This window comes from Chiloscyllium punctatum, chromosome 27 (assembly GCF_047496795.1).
Source record: "Chiloscyllium punctatum isolate Juve2018m chromosome 27, sChiPun1.3, whole genome shotgun sequence".
Lineage (NCBI taxonomy): Eukaryota > Metazoa > Chordata > Chondrichthyes > Orectolobiformes > Hemiscylliidae > Chiloscyllium > Chiloscyllium punctatum.
This window is the reverse complement of record NC_092765.1, coordinates 22607118-22622332: the sequence shown is the minus strand read 5'-3', so window position 1 is coordinate 22622332 and position 15215 is coordinate 22607118. Positions and strand designations below refer to the sequence as shown.

Below are 15215 nucleotides of genomic sequence, written 5' to 3'. Positions count from 1 at the left end.
TGCAAAGTAACTCTTTCTTTCCCAAGCAATACTGTTATTCCCAGCACCGTTCAGAAAATAAACCGGACGGAATGTTTGTACGTGATTGCATGTTGCAGGCCATGTGCTTGTGTACCTGCCTCCCTGCACTCTGCTTGGCCACTTTTCCTGGGATAAGTTTTGAATTGCTGACAATTGACTGGTGGTAATACTCCATTCTGTCACCCCATCGTAACTTCTGTCTCCTCACACACACACACAGCTTATTTAAATAAAGAGCTGAACTTTGACACATATCTGCTGACACCCTTGTGGAGTCCAAACCGAGTGACGTCCTCCCTCTATTTCTTATTTTTTTTCACGAAAAGGGAACAGGAAACACGCCTCCTCTCGTACAAGCCTGTGTGCCGGCAGTCTCTGTGTGTGTATGTATGTGTGTGTGTGAGAGAGAGAGAGGAGACGGGGTCAGGAGCTGAGCTCCTTCAGCAATGAGCCCAGTCTGTCGCGGCTGCATTGTGAAGCAGCCAGCACCGATGTTGTATTACCATTGACATTTCCTGCTCCAGGCGCCAGCCAATAAGCTCATAGCAGCGCCGGAGCGACGACACATGAAATATGATAATTTGCTGCTTGATAGCCAGAGAGAGAAGCACTGGTCCTATTGCGATGGTTTCCCTGACAGGGCCAGGCAGATGGGGCTTGTTTTCAGTGGGTTCCGGGATGAGGGGGTGCTGAATGACTTTACCTCTGGGAGAAGCAGAGGACACCGTTATCCAGGTGAGAGCAGAGGGACACATGGCCTGTGTGTGTGTGTGTGTATTTCTGCTTGTGCATGTGTGTTTGCAATGAGTAGGTGGATATTTCTGTGCCTAATGATGCTGTAGCTCCCGGTGGCTCGCCAGCGTTTCATTTATTTCTTCTCCCAATTCATTTTTATTCTATGGTGAAAAGCTTGAATGTTGTATATTTTTTGCTGTCGCATCTCCCATTTTGGAATAACGATTGAATTCTTGCCTACTGCGTTGGCTGGCAGTGAATTATTATAAGCCTCTTCCCCCCCCCCCCCCCGTTTAGTTCTCAGAGAGAGAATGAAATCAAATACCCTTTTACAGTGCGCTGCTGCTTTCTCTCTGAAAGCAGGTGCCTGCGGGAGATATTGCAAGACTGTGCAGCTAGGAAGATATTGCAGCAGAGTGCTGGAGAGGTAGGGAGGGGACAAGGAGAGGGATCGGTCTGGAAGCCACAGTCAGGGTGCATTGCGACCCGCATTTAGTCAGGACTTAGGGGCAATGGGAAGAGACGCGAGTATTTTTTCTCTCTCTTGCTGTCAGTTGGTGCCTTCGGGGGTTTCATGTTGCCTCCTCACGGCCGTGGAGTGCAAGCTACTGTGTTGCTGAGCTCACTCGAGTACCTTAAAGACGCTTCTAGAGGCCTTGAGTGAACCTAGGAGCAGTGACTGAAGACAGGGGAGAAGGGCTGGGGTTGTTGAGGGGGGAAGAGAAAAAGCTGCTTCATCGTAACCCTTCAGGTACCAGGCTGTAGTGCCGGTGCCATAGCAACACATCACTCGTTGCACAGTATTGGCCATTAATCATTAATTTAATAGGAGGATGGTGACATCATTGCACAGGTCTGCAGCCTTATTTTAAGAATGAAAATAATAGTAAACCCCAAAGATCTTTGGGAATTTTATGCAAGTGTATTTCTGTGCAAAATAAAATATTCAATTTTTTAAAAGACCAGAAATGAAACAGGATCATTTTTGTGTTTATACAAAAAAGAATCACTATTTAGTTATTTGAGGTGCTTTAGCTTCTGCGATGCGGGGCAAACAGACTCTTGGGTTCCAGAGCATCTACAAGGATACAGCCTTTGTGCAGCATGAGTGGTCGGAGTATGAGTTGGCAGCAGGTAGTCTGTCAGAGGGCAAAGCTGTTAGGGGTGTTTAACAATTATTGTGGGTTTCCATAATGTTGACATAGAGAGGCTAATTTTGGTTCTCGGGAGATCAAAACTGGATGCCATAAAGATAACATAATAACTAATAAATCCAGTAGGAAACTCAGGAGGAGGTCTTTTGTATTGAGGTAACAATCAGTATGGATGCATTTAAGGGCCCATCTCCATTCTTTGAAATCAGTATTATTCTTTGTCAGCTTAAAATCACTGACTTGAACTCAGATGATCCACAGGGCTGGTAATGTTGGAAATCATGAGGGAGAAGTTTTGATTTTGTTCTGCTCCCCTCTGCCTGCATATTGGTGAGGTGAACAGTGGAACAGGGGGCAAAGACTGCATTAATTTAAATCACTCCTGTGTGAGCCAGTGGCCAATGTCAATGAGAGGGGAGTGGGAGGAAAGGTGGAGACGAGCAACTTGACTTGTTGTAGCCTTGCCTGAGGTCCATGCATTGCCTGGTCGGAAAGCCAACAGGAGAGTGGAACACAGGTTGGTTGTACTGTTCTGACTCCGTTCCTGACAAGAGTGCTGAGCTCAGTTTTTGCCCATGTTGCCATCTGAGCTAAAGAATCAGACCTGGGATGTTCTGGCTGACCTCTAGGCAGATGAATGATGACAATCAGAAAAAGACTATCCAGCTTGTGCCACAAAAGTTCAATATCTTGTGTGTCATGATACATATCCTCCCCTTTCAACTCCACTTACTACACTCCACCCAAAACTATGTGCTTCACCTGGGAAGAGGCAAACATCCAAATCAGAGCAGGGAAATTTCAGAATCAAACATATCTGGAAGATTTCACTCTGAGCCCCTAGTTCATGAGCTTAGTCTGGCTAAGATTTATGTGCAGAGTAATCAGGAACCATCTCTATATTGTAATTTTTGTGAGTTGGTTTAACTGTATGAAGGTAAAGGCACAGTATAACAGCATTTCTTGAATCACAAAGTGACTCAGAACCATCATCTGGTGTGTGACACCTTTCTTGACTTTTGACTCCATGTAGCAGAAATATTTTCTGACAGAGGCCATGTATTAGGGCTGGCAATGTTAAAGTGAATTACAACTGGATTTCTCCAGGGTTTCAATTAAGATTTAATAACAGTTCTGCTCTGTTGAGTATGGTAACTCAGTTCTTGTCTCCTGGCTTTTAAAAAATAAATGCAAAGTCTTACACCAAATTACCTCTCACACAGTTTTCAAAACATTGACTTTTTATTGGGTCCAAATAGATACCTAACTGACAATGCCTTTGTAGTGCAAGCTTTGATAGTGAAGTGTTGGTGTACCTTTCATTGTCAGAATGGGAGACATGGAAACCTGATGCTTCACTCACTGTGTTCCCACAAAGGCACATTCCCCCAGGAGCAAGTGCCTATTTGATTTTTTGAGATATGCACAGGTGTTGAATTTTCATCATCTATGGAGCATGGTGATACATATTTTTTTCAGTTCAAAACAGTGATGATCTATTTTTGTGAAGCATGGACATTGGGAGTTGTGGGTCCAAGGCTGACAAATGGAGTTGTGGAAGCAAGGCGAGTAAATGGAGTTGAGATACAGATTAGACATGATCTGATTGAATGGCAGAACCCAGGGTAGGGGTGGAATGACTGACTTCTATTCCTGTGCACCTTAACCTGGGATTGCCAGTGTGAAACCCATTTAGGAAAGTTAGTTCGGTTGCTTCTTAAAGAACTCAACTGATTTTCTGCCTATTTTAATGCAAAGCAGAAAATTGGACAAAAACAAAATTGCTGGATAAACTCAGCAGGTCGAGCAGCACCTGACGTGAGAAAGCAGAGTTAATGTTTCAAGTCCAGTGACCCTTCTTCAGAACTGTTACTTGGTGGAATGTTTTGTGTCACACCAAGTGAATGAACTGCTAGCGACAAACCTCTGGGAATCTGAAGTGATCCTTAATCCTTACTGTGTAGCCATCCCTCACGATGACAGTGCTCTGCTAAGCCCTTCAACTTCAGATCAGAAATTTTGTGAAAAAAAATGATTCAACACAGTCAATGCTCAATAATATTAAGAGCATTCTTTTTCTCATAGCTTGATTTTATATTCTGGTATAGATGGCTGTCCAGTAACACTCTTTTAAAACATTAATTTAATTCTTCATGCAATATTAGAGAAAAAACTTTTCAAGGAAGGGTGCATCTTACTGTAGCTAGCTTATACAGTATTTTATGCATTATGTGAAGGTGTTGCTGACTTGGTCAGCAATTATTGCCAGTCCCTAATTCAAAGGGAAGTTAAGAGTCAGCCACATTACTGTGAGTCTGCAGTCACATGTAGGCCAGACGAGGTAAGGATGGCAGTTTCTTTCCCTTAAGGGCATTAGTGAACCAAATTAGTTTTTTTCTGGCAATCAGAAATGGATTCATTGTCATCATTAGACTCTTAATTATCGATTTTTGTTGAATTCAAATTCCACCATCTGCCATGGCAGGATTCAAACATAGGTCCCCAGAATATTACCAGGATCTCGAGGTTAACAGCTCAGTGATAATACCATTAGGCGGTCACCTCCATTATATGTGAAGAATCCGAGCATTTATTAACGCTCTGCATGTCCCCCATTAGGCCCACAAATGAACAATAAAATTGGTAAGCAGCAAACAAAACTAACCAGAAAAGGTCAGCTAGGACAAAGGTGGATTTCCAGATTGTGATGATTGGTTAAAATCAATGGTTTTGCCAAAATAATCCTATGAAGTCGTGCCTGTGTAGGTGTGGTTGGTGGGGTATAAATTGACAAGTATTCAAGCTCCTGTCAACCAAATCTAAATATATATGGGCATTAGTGAGGTCTGGATTGCCATCCTGATTGGTGTTTATTCCTGGAGGTTATACCACTGACCTCCAGCTGACCCATCCTCATACTCCGACCGTTGGCCATCCATCAAAGCCACCCTCACAATGTGCAACCTTCCCATAACAGTTTGAGAGCTGATTGGATGTTTCTTGTGTGTTTGTCAACATGGCCCCATTACTCACTACCTTCAGGATATGTAGACATTATTAAATAAAAGTATTCAAAGGTAATGATTTTTTAGTGTCCCTATGCTTTTCCTTTGATAATTCATGGAATATGGCCATTGCTAGCACCGGCAACATATAGTCCCTATCCCTCATTGCCCTTGAAGAGGTGTTGGTGAGCCACCATTTGACAGCTGAGTGACAAGCTAGATGTTTACAGGGCATTTAAGAGACAAATGCATTGCTGTGGGTCTGGAGTCACAGGTACTCCAGACTGGATAAGAATGGCAGAATTCCTTCCTTAAAGTGGAATGGTCAATATGCTGGGTTTTTATGGCGATCTGGTAATTAAATATTGCCATTATTGTTAATGGCCTTTTGTTCCAGTTTCTATTAATTAAAGGAATTTAAATTCCCCAGCTACATTTTCTGCTTGCAGTATTCTGAAAATTAGCCTTCAATTCCTGGAGGGTTGGCAACTTAAGACTGAGGACAGGATCACACCAGGCTGTTCGTGACTGAGCAGTCTTCCAATGAGCACTGAAGAGTGATAGAGTGCTTGGATGAGGAATAAGAGGGGGCATTATTTTCCTTGGAGATGTATCATGCCAAGAATCAACAATTGTATTTCAGGAAAAAGGAGAAGTAAGGAAAACAAAAGACACTACTTAATTCAAATCAACCAAATCCATATATCTCAAAGCTCTTTGCTCTGTAAGGGTCTCATCAGCACCATTAGGTCAGCATGATGGCTCAGTGGTTAGCATTGCTGCTTCACAGCACCAGGGGCAAGGTTGAATTCCACCCTTTTGCAACTGATGGTGTGGAGTTCACATGTTCTCCTTGTATTTGCATGGGTTTCCATCAGGTGCTTTGGTTTCCTTCCACAGCCTAAAGATGTGCAAATTAGGTGGATTGGCCATACTAAATTACCAATAGTGTCTAGGGTTGTGTAGATTAGGTGTTAGCGAAGGGAAATGCAGGATTACAGAGATAGGGATGGGTCGGAGTATTGGTGTGGACTTGCTGGGCCGAATGGCCTCTTTCTACATTGTAGAGATTCTAAGGATCCTTCATTCCCATTTGCTATTCACCTCGAGGTATTGTGTTATACCTGGCAGGGATACAGGTTCATCAACTTAGGCTTTCAAAGGAAACATAATTTAAGACTGAAACCAACTATTGCACGGCTGATTGATGTTATAGTTCCCAGAAATGTTTGGTTGCATGTTGAATTCCATTTCCAATCATCATTAATAATTAGTTTCTTTTTCAAACCTAACTGTGACAGATGATATGACTCAATACTTGGGACAGAATAATTTTCAATTTTTTAAAAGTTTTCTTTTCTCTAAAACAGTCCAAATGTCTGAATGATAACTTTTTTCATTTTTTACAGTTATTCAATGTATGTTTATGAAATCTGTTTTGTGCAGGGTTGGCAGATGTGCTGTTTTATAGGAAATAATTTATTATTTACTTGCTTATGAAGGTCTTGTTTGCTTTATCTCACCCACGTTATTCCGCTGGCTCACTGTAATTATCTTCAACTACATATATTAAAGGTATCGTCTTAATTGTGTGCTATGTATTTTGAGAGCTTTGTAAAAGTTGGTATGACATAATTGTGTTGGGTTGGTGAGGTTTGATGTATCATTTCTGTACACTGTAAATTTCTGCATACTATGTGTTGAATGTATTGTTAAGGAAGTGTGCATGCAGTAACGTTAGTGTAATGTAGGAGAGTATCTGCAATACTTTAACATTGTACATAACCCTGTGATGATGGTTCCCAAAGCTTTTCACTCTGTGATCCCATTTTGAGGCTTGTAAATCCCTGTCACCCAGCTAGTCAGGTAGGGGATGGTAGTGGAGGTGGTGGTAGAGGTGAGGGACGAAGACGATGGGCATGCAATGAGAATGGATGTGGATAGCAGAAAATGGAGAGCTCTGAGAGTCAAGGAGGTGATTTTGAATGTAAGGTTTTCAAATAAAGAACACTTCCCTTTCCACTGGAACTTTTGGAATGGGAATCAGAATTTAAAGTGTGACCAGCTAGTCCAGATCAATAGTTAATTTATTGTAAGGATTTCAAGGTGGCTGTCAGCTCTTAGCACTTTGTCAGAGCTCCATGCAGCCATTTCTTCCCTCTAAACCAGGAGATCCAGGTTCAATTCCCATCTGTTCCGAAGGTTTAGATTAGATTCCCTACAGTGTGGAAACAGGCCCTTCGGTCCAACAAGTCCACACCGATCCTCTGAAGAGCAACCCACCCAGACCCATTCCCCTACACCTAACACTGTGGGCAATTTATCATGGCCAATTTACCTAACCTGCACATCTGTGGACTGTGGGAGGAAACCCACGCAGGCATGGGGGGAATGTGCAAACTCCACACAGGCAGTTACCCGAGGCAGGAATTGAACCCGGGTCCCTGGAGTTGTGAGGCAGCAGTGTTAACCACTGAGCCACCATGCCGCCCAAAGGTGTGTAATAATGTCCCTGAACAGGTTGATCAGAAAACATCTACAGTCATTGCTACCCCAAAATTTGCAATTCAAATATTTTGGTTCAGTACCCAACTGAGTGTCACAAGGTAACCTGTTGGTGCATTATTTGTTACTTTAGTGCCCTGTGATATATTTGTCTATGTAGGCAGCAGAACTCCATTGTTACATATTTTGAGCAGTGCGTGCCAAGATACTGGTCTGAGATATGGATGCAGAATATATACGGACAGTATCTGCAATACGCAGGTTCTATGCATGCTATTATATCCTGTGACATGTTGGTATAGTAAATGTCAGCATGATACACTGGGATATGTTTGTGCAGAATATATTGATTCCCTATGATGTATAAGTATAGCATAAGTTCATTTTTTACTCTATGATCTGGATACAGTATATGTGCTTGTTCAGTATTGCATAATATGTCAATATTCCAGTCTTTCAGTAATTAATTATGGTTGAAGAGATGATGCTGAATATTCCTTGCTGTGTCATTTTTCCAAAGGCATTGATTCATGTTGGAATACATTTTCCTTGGACATCAGGTCACTTCTGGTACTGTGTCTATGAAGCTGTTCTTCAGGTGGAAGCCGGGATAGCATGTATCATCTGGATTTCTAACTGTGTGAGGAATCACAATTGTGCCCAACACTGATCTGGCTTGACTCACACTCAGGCTCTGTCCAGTTGTGACACTGATTTGAGACCATGTCATTGCAGAAGTCATGGAATTGTCGTGGTTTATCCAAATGTGGTGCAGCTCAGGAGGACTCATGGTCTCCGAATCCTTATAGAACTGGCAGCTACTTGACTAACCTGGCCATTGTCAGAGTGACACCTTGCTGAAAAACCCTGCTGTGTTGCTGTCAGAGCATGTGTGATTGGTTGGACCTCTAATTATCTTGGTACATGCACTGTACCAAGTAGAGATGTACTGATGAAGGAGGTAGTAGGCAGCAGCTATGTAGTACCCTAAAGTCTTGTGACAATAAACCACTGATATATTCAAACACAACACATTTATTAAACGCGCTACATATTTGATAAATACAAAATCTATGTCTGTTGGTTTGAACCATTTTGCCACTGTGAATTTGCAGTTTGAAGTTTCATTGGATTCCTTGACTCATTTATTCACTCCAAAAATATTTTCAAAAAAAAGGTAATATAGTTCCCAACAAATGGTATAGTAAGGTCAGCAATTTTAAAGATGGCAGGCGTGCACAACAATTATATTATGTGTTACTTGTTACATTTTTCTTTGACTTGCTCCCTTTCTTGTCCACTTCTGATCATTATCAGAAATGAAGAACTTTAGGTACCTGGAGAGACAGGAGAACTGGTCTCCTTAGAACAGAGAAGTTGAAGGGAAGATTTGAGAGACATGTTCAAAATTATACATGAGGTTAGGAGGCAGTCTTTCTGGTGTTTGAGAGATTGGTAACCAAAAGGCACAGATTCAAGGTAATAGATAGATTATGCTCTGCTTGAAAGAGTGGTGGAAGCAGATTCAGTGATAACTTGCAAAAGGAAATTGAATAAATGTTGAACAAACAAATGTGGGGCTATGGAGAAAAAGAAAGGGAATCGGTTAACTTGGATGGCTTTTGCAATGATGCAACACAGGTCTGTTGGGCCATTTAGGCTCCTTCTGTGCTTTATGATTTGATAATTCTATGACTGTTGTCTCTGTGCTGGGATATATGGTTCTACAGGAATGTGATAGTATTTTGGTAACATATCTGAGTGGCAAACTTCAACTGGCTTAAGTTTCACACAACACATAGTTTTTTTTGTGGGGTTGAAGAGCATTGGCAGCAATTCAGTGGGGTTACAGGGGCAAGTGGGAACATAACAAGAGCCTGAGTGAAGGTATGGTTGAAACAGTAGCTTTGTACAAGGCTTTTGAAGTTGAGCACAGCTCATAAAGGGATAGGACTTTGTAAGGGTGTTTCAGGGTGTTGGCATTCTTGAAGGTTCTGCCAATGGTAGTGGAGAAGAACATGCTCAATACATCAGCATTGGAAGAGTGGACAATGAATACGGAGCCCATACAGTGAATAAAGTGTAGAATTTCCATTGTCCTACTGGAGCGTAGGGCTGCTCTCTCATCAAACAGAGATGACTTGTCGTGGTTTAACCTGAGGGTCACCATACCTCAGGCAAGGGAAGAGATCAAGAAGGAATGTCCTTCATGATAAACCTCTGTCAGTGTGAGAATTGCACCCATGCTGTTGGTATCATTGTGCTTGGCAAACCAACTGCCCAGCCAACTGAGCTAACCAACCCCCTGTGAGTGAGTGTTGATGACCTATTTAGTTTGATGGCTCCATTGTCAAGTTAACTTCCTTGTTCCCAGTGTCTGTTTACACACACACAAACACACTTTAAAATGGAGATTTGGATTTAAAAAGCCAAAGAGTGGGACTTCAATGATATGGAGGACTTGGAGACATTGGAGCTTGTTCTCCAAGTCAAAGAAGTTAAGGATGTAATTGACAGAGGCATTTGAAATCAGGAAGAGGAATTGAATTGACTAGGACTTCAGAAGAATGAGAGAATGGTCAAATGAAGAAGCTTGACAAGGTGGATGCCGGGAGGTTGATTCCCTAACAGGGAGGCTTGAACACAAGGACTTTGTTTCAGATGAAGTTTCTAACCGTTTATAACTGTGAAGATGCAGGCTTGGCTCAGGGGTTTTTGGTGTCTTGTGAGAACTATAACTTTGATGCACCCCATTCTCCCATTTTAGTACAGAGAAAATTGAGAAGTCCAGAATGTTATCTTTATTTGCTTGACATTCAAAACAGTGAATTTGGCACTCCTTAAAGGCTGGTGCCTTAGGTTATTACCTGGTTTGCCTATGTGGTCAGGTCATCCCTGTGACAAGGCAACATCTCTCAACGCAGAGGGGTGTGAATCTTTGGAATTCTTTACCCTAGAGGGCTGTGGATGCTTTTTGAGTAACTGCTCCTTATACACACCATCTCAATTAATTATTTTGCAATTAATGGAATTATATATCAGGAACTGCATAGAGCAGGTGGTTGATTATAACATTGCTGACTTAATTTTTAGATTACTTTACTTTCTTACAGTGTGGAAACAAGTCCACACTGACCCACCCAGACCCATTCCCCTACACCTAACACTACGGGCAATTTAGCATGGCCAGTTCACCTAACCTGCACATTTTTGGACTGTGGGAGGAAACCGGAGGAAACCCATGCAGACACGGGGAGAATGTGCAAGCTTCACACAGTCAGTCGCCTGAGGCAGGAATTGAACCCAGGTCTCTGGCACTGTGAGGCAGCAGTGCTAACCACTGTGCCACCATGCCGCCCACAAATGCTTCTAACCAGAATAATCTCCTTTCAACAGTAACCAGAAGGTACAAGTTTAAGGTAATTGGAAAAACAAACAGAGAAGAAGGTTATGAGAAATTATTTTATGCTGAGAGTTGCTGTGATCTGGAATGTGCGGCCTACACGATATGAAATACTTTCACTGTAACATTGTAACGATTGTAACTTTCAAAAGGGAACTGGATAAGTAATTGACAGGCAGCATTTTGGAGGGCTATAGTGGAAGACAAGGGGAGTGGATCTAATTGGGATAGTTTTACAAAAGAACTAGCACAGCCACGATGGGTCAAATGGTCTCCATCCATGATGTATGATTCCATGATGTTAACCCACTGACCCATTTGAGGTGAACCAAGCTAGTATTTTGATTGAGTGGGGCTTGGTCAACTCTGTCTTTCACCCATCCTCAGAAAGAAAAAAAAAATCACTGCCTACTGCTTCTTTTACTCATGCAAACACCAGACTCTGGAAAAATCTGCAAGCTTGACTGACTGCAGAGACACCACCGAGAAAGGAGTGTGGGATGTGTGTGGTCACTTTCTCTCAGTCACAACTAATAGTTCAAGGTCAAAAACATACAAGATGACTGTCTGGTTTCTCTAGAAATGAAAGGAACACCATCTTTATGCTTAAAAGGCCTGAGATGAATTGTGGCCTTGTTAGAATCAGTAATTGTATCGTAATTTCATGCAGTGTCAACCTGCAGAGAGTTTCAAATTAAGTATTACAGCCAGCTCAACTGTGAATAATATCAGAAGTTCTACCTTCTTTAATTATGATATTTAAATTACTTACCATCAGTGGAATGATTAGGTTGGGAATGTGACTGTTGTGAATGACTTTTTTTTACACATTCATACTCCACTGCTGTTACATAAGCCTAATTTCAAGTCCATGGGGGAAATCAGAGGATTTTACACACAAACATACTGAAACCTTAACAAAAACAAAACCAGGTGCTAGTGGAACATTGTATCCTTCCCTACAGTATTGTATTGAATCCTATCCAATGGCTTACTATAATCTTGATTAGGGTCGTATTGATGGGAATATAGTAAGAGGGGAAGGGTATTCAGCTCCACAGGGCTATCTCGCTCTTGATGACTGATCTGTATCTTAGCTCCATCAACCCACTTTGTTTCTGGAAACTGTTATACCTCTGCTAAACAAAATTTCATCAACCTCATTTTTGAAAATTTCCATTGACTGCTATCCTTTGCGCTGTTCTGGTGGAGAGTACTCCAGATTTATCCTAACCCTTTGTGAGAAAATGCTTTCTGACATCATCCCTTAACAACCTAGCTCAACTCCTTTAATCATTTTAAATACCTCAATTAGTATCACCATGTTAATCCTCTGTATTCAAGGGAATACAAACCTTTTCTCAATAGAACCTTATTAACTCTGGCATCATTTTCTAATCATCATCTGTCAGCCCGTACCTTTGCTGCTTTTTGAAGAGAAACATCAGCTGAAAAATAATATTCTTTAGTTCCTTCCTTTTTAATGATTTGGGTTTCATTAGTTCTATGATGTTAACCAACTAACCCATTCTGCTCCCCTATGTAAAGGGAACAATTAATTTGTTTTGTGGCTGATAACCTAGCATCCTTTATATTTTCAATTAAGAGGAGAAAAATAATGAAGGGAGATCTTGACAAGGGTTGTCTAAGTGTCGCTGTTCGGGGCATAGTCAGTACTTAGGCTTTGAAGCATCATTCACTTAGGATGTATTAAGCTGTGATTTAAAACATACTATGGAATGATCTTGGGGATAAATGCATTAAAAACACAAGATCAGGCAGGCACATTGCTGCCTCACGGTGCCAGAGACATGGGTTTGATTTCAACTTTGGGCAACTGTGTGTGGAGTTTGCACGTTTCCTCCAACAGTCCAAAGATATGCAGGTTAGGTGGATAAGCCATGCCAAATTGCCTTGTTGTGTGCAAGTGAGGTGGCCTAAGTATAGTAAATGTTGGGTTACGGGGATAGAGAGTCTGCAAACTTGATGGACTGAATGACCTCGATCTGCACTGTAGGGGTTCTATTCCAGTCCTCTGGTTGGCTTTATTTGGGCTTTTGTTTAAGCACTCCTCCAAAATATTACAGCTCTGATAATGCAACAGTTGGTTTGTCTTTTTTGTGCTGAACTCTAGTTAGCCAGTTCAAAGCCTTGTGTAGCTAAGTTACACTTACTTGTACCTGTTGGTGTCAGCCTGGGCAAAGTGGTAATGCTCTCACCTCTGAGTAAGAGACCTATGGGTTCAAGTCCCACCCCAGAAACTTGAGTGTGTAATTTAAACTGACACATCTACATTGTGCTAAGGGAGTGTTACTCTGTCAGGGATGCTGTGCCTCAGATGTGACATTAAACTGAGGCCCTCACAGTTGAATGTAAAAGATACCATTGTAATATTTTAAAGACAGCAGTGATTTCTCCCCATCCCCCAGGCCAAAGTTTATATTCAGTGAACAATACTAATAGCAATAATGTAAAACAAAGAACTGCAGATGCTGAAGATCTGAAACTAAAACAGAAATTGCTGGAGAAACTCATCAGACCTGGCAGCATCTGTGGAGAGAAAGCAGAGTTAATGTTTCAAGTCCAGTAACTAAAAAAAATTGCCTTGACATGATCATGTTACTAGTTGTAAATAATTCCCTTCTTTTTCATTTTAAACAAGAAGAAGGGAATATTTGCATTTAGATAGTGTGCACTGTAATGGTGCTCCAAAGCATTTTATAGCCAATGAAGTCCAGTTCAGTCACCGTTGCAGTGTAGGAATGGGAGCAGCCAATTTATTCACAGCAAGCTCCCACAAATAACAATGCAATAATGTTTAGTTAATCTGTTCATGTTAGCAATATTGGTTGAAGGATACACATTAATTACCTCATTGAGAACTCCTGTGCTTTTCTTTATAACTTGACCAATCCACAAGGATCTTGTGATCTACTGTCAGAAAGCATAACACTTCTGATTTGGGATTCTTATTCCATTTTTAAACTGTCTCTGTGACTCATTTGACAATTACACTGCCCATTGTGCAACAAAAATGTTTGAGCTTTTGGATTGGACTGGGTTATCTGGCCTCAGTCATGGTTAAGATAGGGGTTGCTACAACTAGCAGGAATATTCCATGACTCTTCTGTGCAATAAGATCTTGATCCAGTGATCTTAACTGGAAGTCTGTACATATGGAGTTTTAAAAATTATACTAGCAGGACATGAGTGTTGTGGGCAAGGCTGGCATTTATTTCCTTCTCCTAATTGCCCTTGTGGAGGGGGTGGAGAACACATTCCACCCATGTGCTGTAGATATACCCGCAATGCTGTTAGAGGAGTTCCAGGCCTTTGACCTGGTTATAGTGAAGGAACAGTGGTATCGTTGCCAGTCTAGATTGTGTGTAACTTGGAGAGTAACTTCCAGTGGTGGTGTTCTTGCTCATTACTGCACTTGCTGTTTTAGGTGCTTATGGTCATGGGTTTGGAAGGTGCTGACAGTGCTTCTTGTAGAGGCACATGTTGCTGTCACAGTGGTAGAGGGAATAAATGGTTAAGCTGGTGGATAGGTTGCCAGTGATGATCTGATGAAGATTGGGCTGAGCTGTTATAATTCTCCTGATCTTCAATTAGCCAACACATAGTGCCTAAAATCTGGCCACTTGGGCAGGATTTGAGGTGGTCACCCTCTGTGCAGGGACCTGTATTCCATTGAGAGTAATGAGAAGAGAAAAAAAATGGTAAACATATCATTTGGAAAGCCAAATTTATATTATATCTTGTGAGAACGAAATATCACCAAACAAGAAGAATGAAATTTCATTTCAGAGTAGACTAAGAGCTAGTCAAATGTGAAGCAATATGTGATTGCACAATGTGACCTTAAAATTGCCTGGAATGACTGAACTTCAAAATATGGAAGGAAAATCTCCAGACTGCACAAAGGTAGCTTATGTTGTAACATTTCACTTGTTTTAAATTAGTGGACCTTTGCTTCCACTTTTCATAGAATGATAGAATATAGTGAAAGGTAATTTGTTCTTTGTGGCTGAGCCAACTCTTTGGAAGAGCTAGCCACTTCATTCCACTTATCGTGTCATTCATCAAAAGGCCACACAATCATCGCACCCTCATTCAAACTCCAGCTTCATAGAACATAAAGAACAAATCTTGCCTGTGAATGGTGTCATGAATGTTGTTGCCAGAAAGCTGAAACATGGGGGACAAGTCCAGGGAGTTTGCTTGAAGAGAACTGCAGAAACGTTAAAGTCAAATGCACTGATGCGTAATGTAACAGTGTTCAGGGGCTGGGCTGTGGGAAAGTGTTGAGGGTAAATGTAAGGGCAGTAAGGGTTTGTGAAACAAAATGAAGAAGAGGAAATGAAGAAAAAAGACTTTGTATCTTGGATA

General features: G+C 41.5%; 1 protein-coding gene across 7 annotated transcripts in view; it reads left to right on the top strand.

The window, feature by feature from the left end:
• Positions 1-456: 456 nt before the first annotated feature.
• LOC140453536 (transcription factor HIVEP3-like) overlaps positions 457-15215 on the top strand; it is a 412504-nt gene continuing 397745 nt past the window's right edge. For all 7 annotated transcript variants that reach the window (XM_072548302.1, XM_072548305.1, XM_072548299.1 and 4 more), the window contains exon 1: positions 457-756. The gene's annotated coding sequence lies outside the window, so the exon portion shown is untranslated. The remainder of the gene's footprint in view (positions 757-15215) is intronic.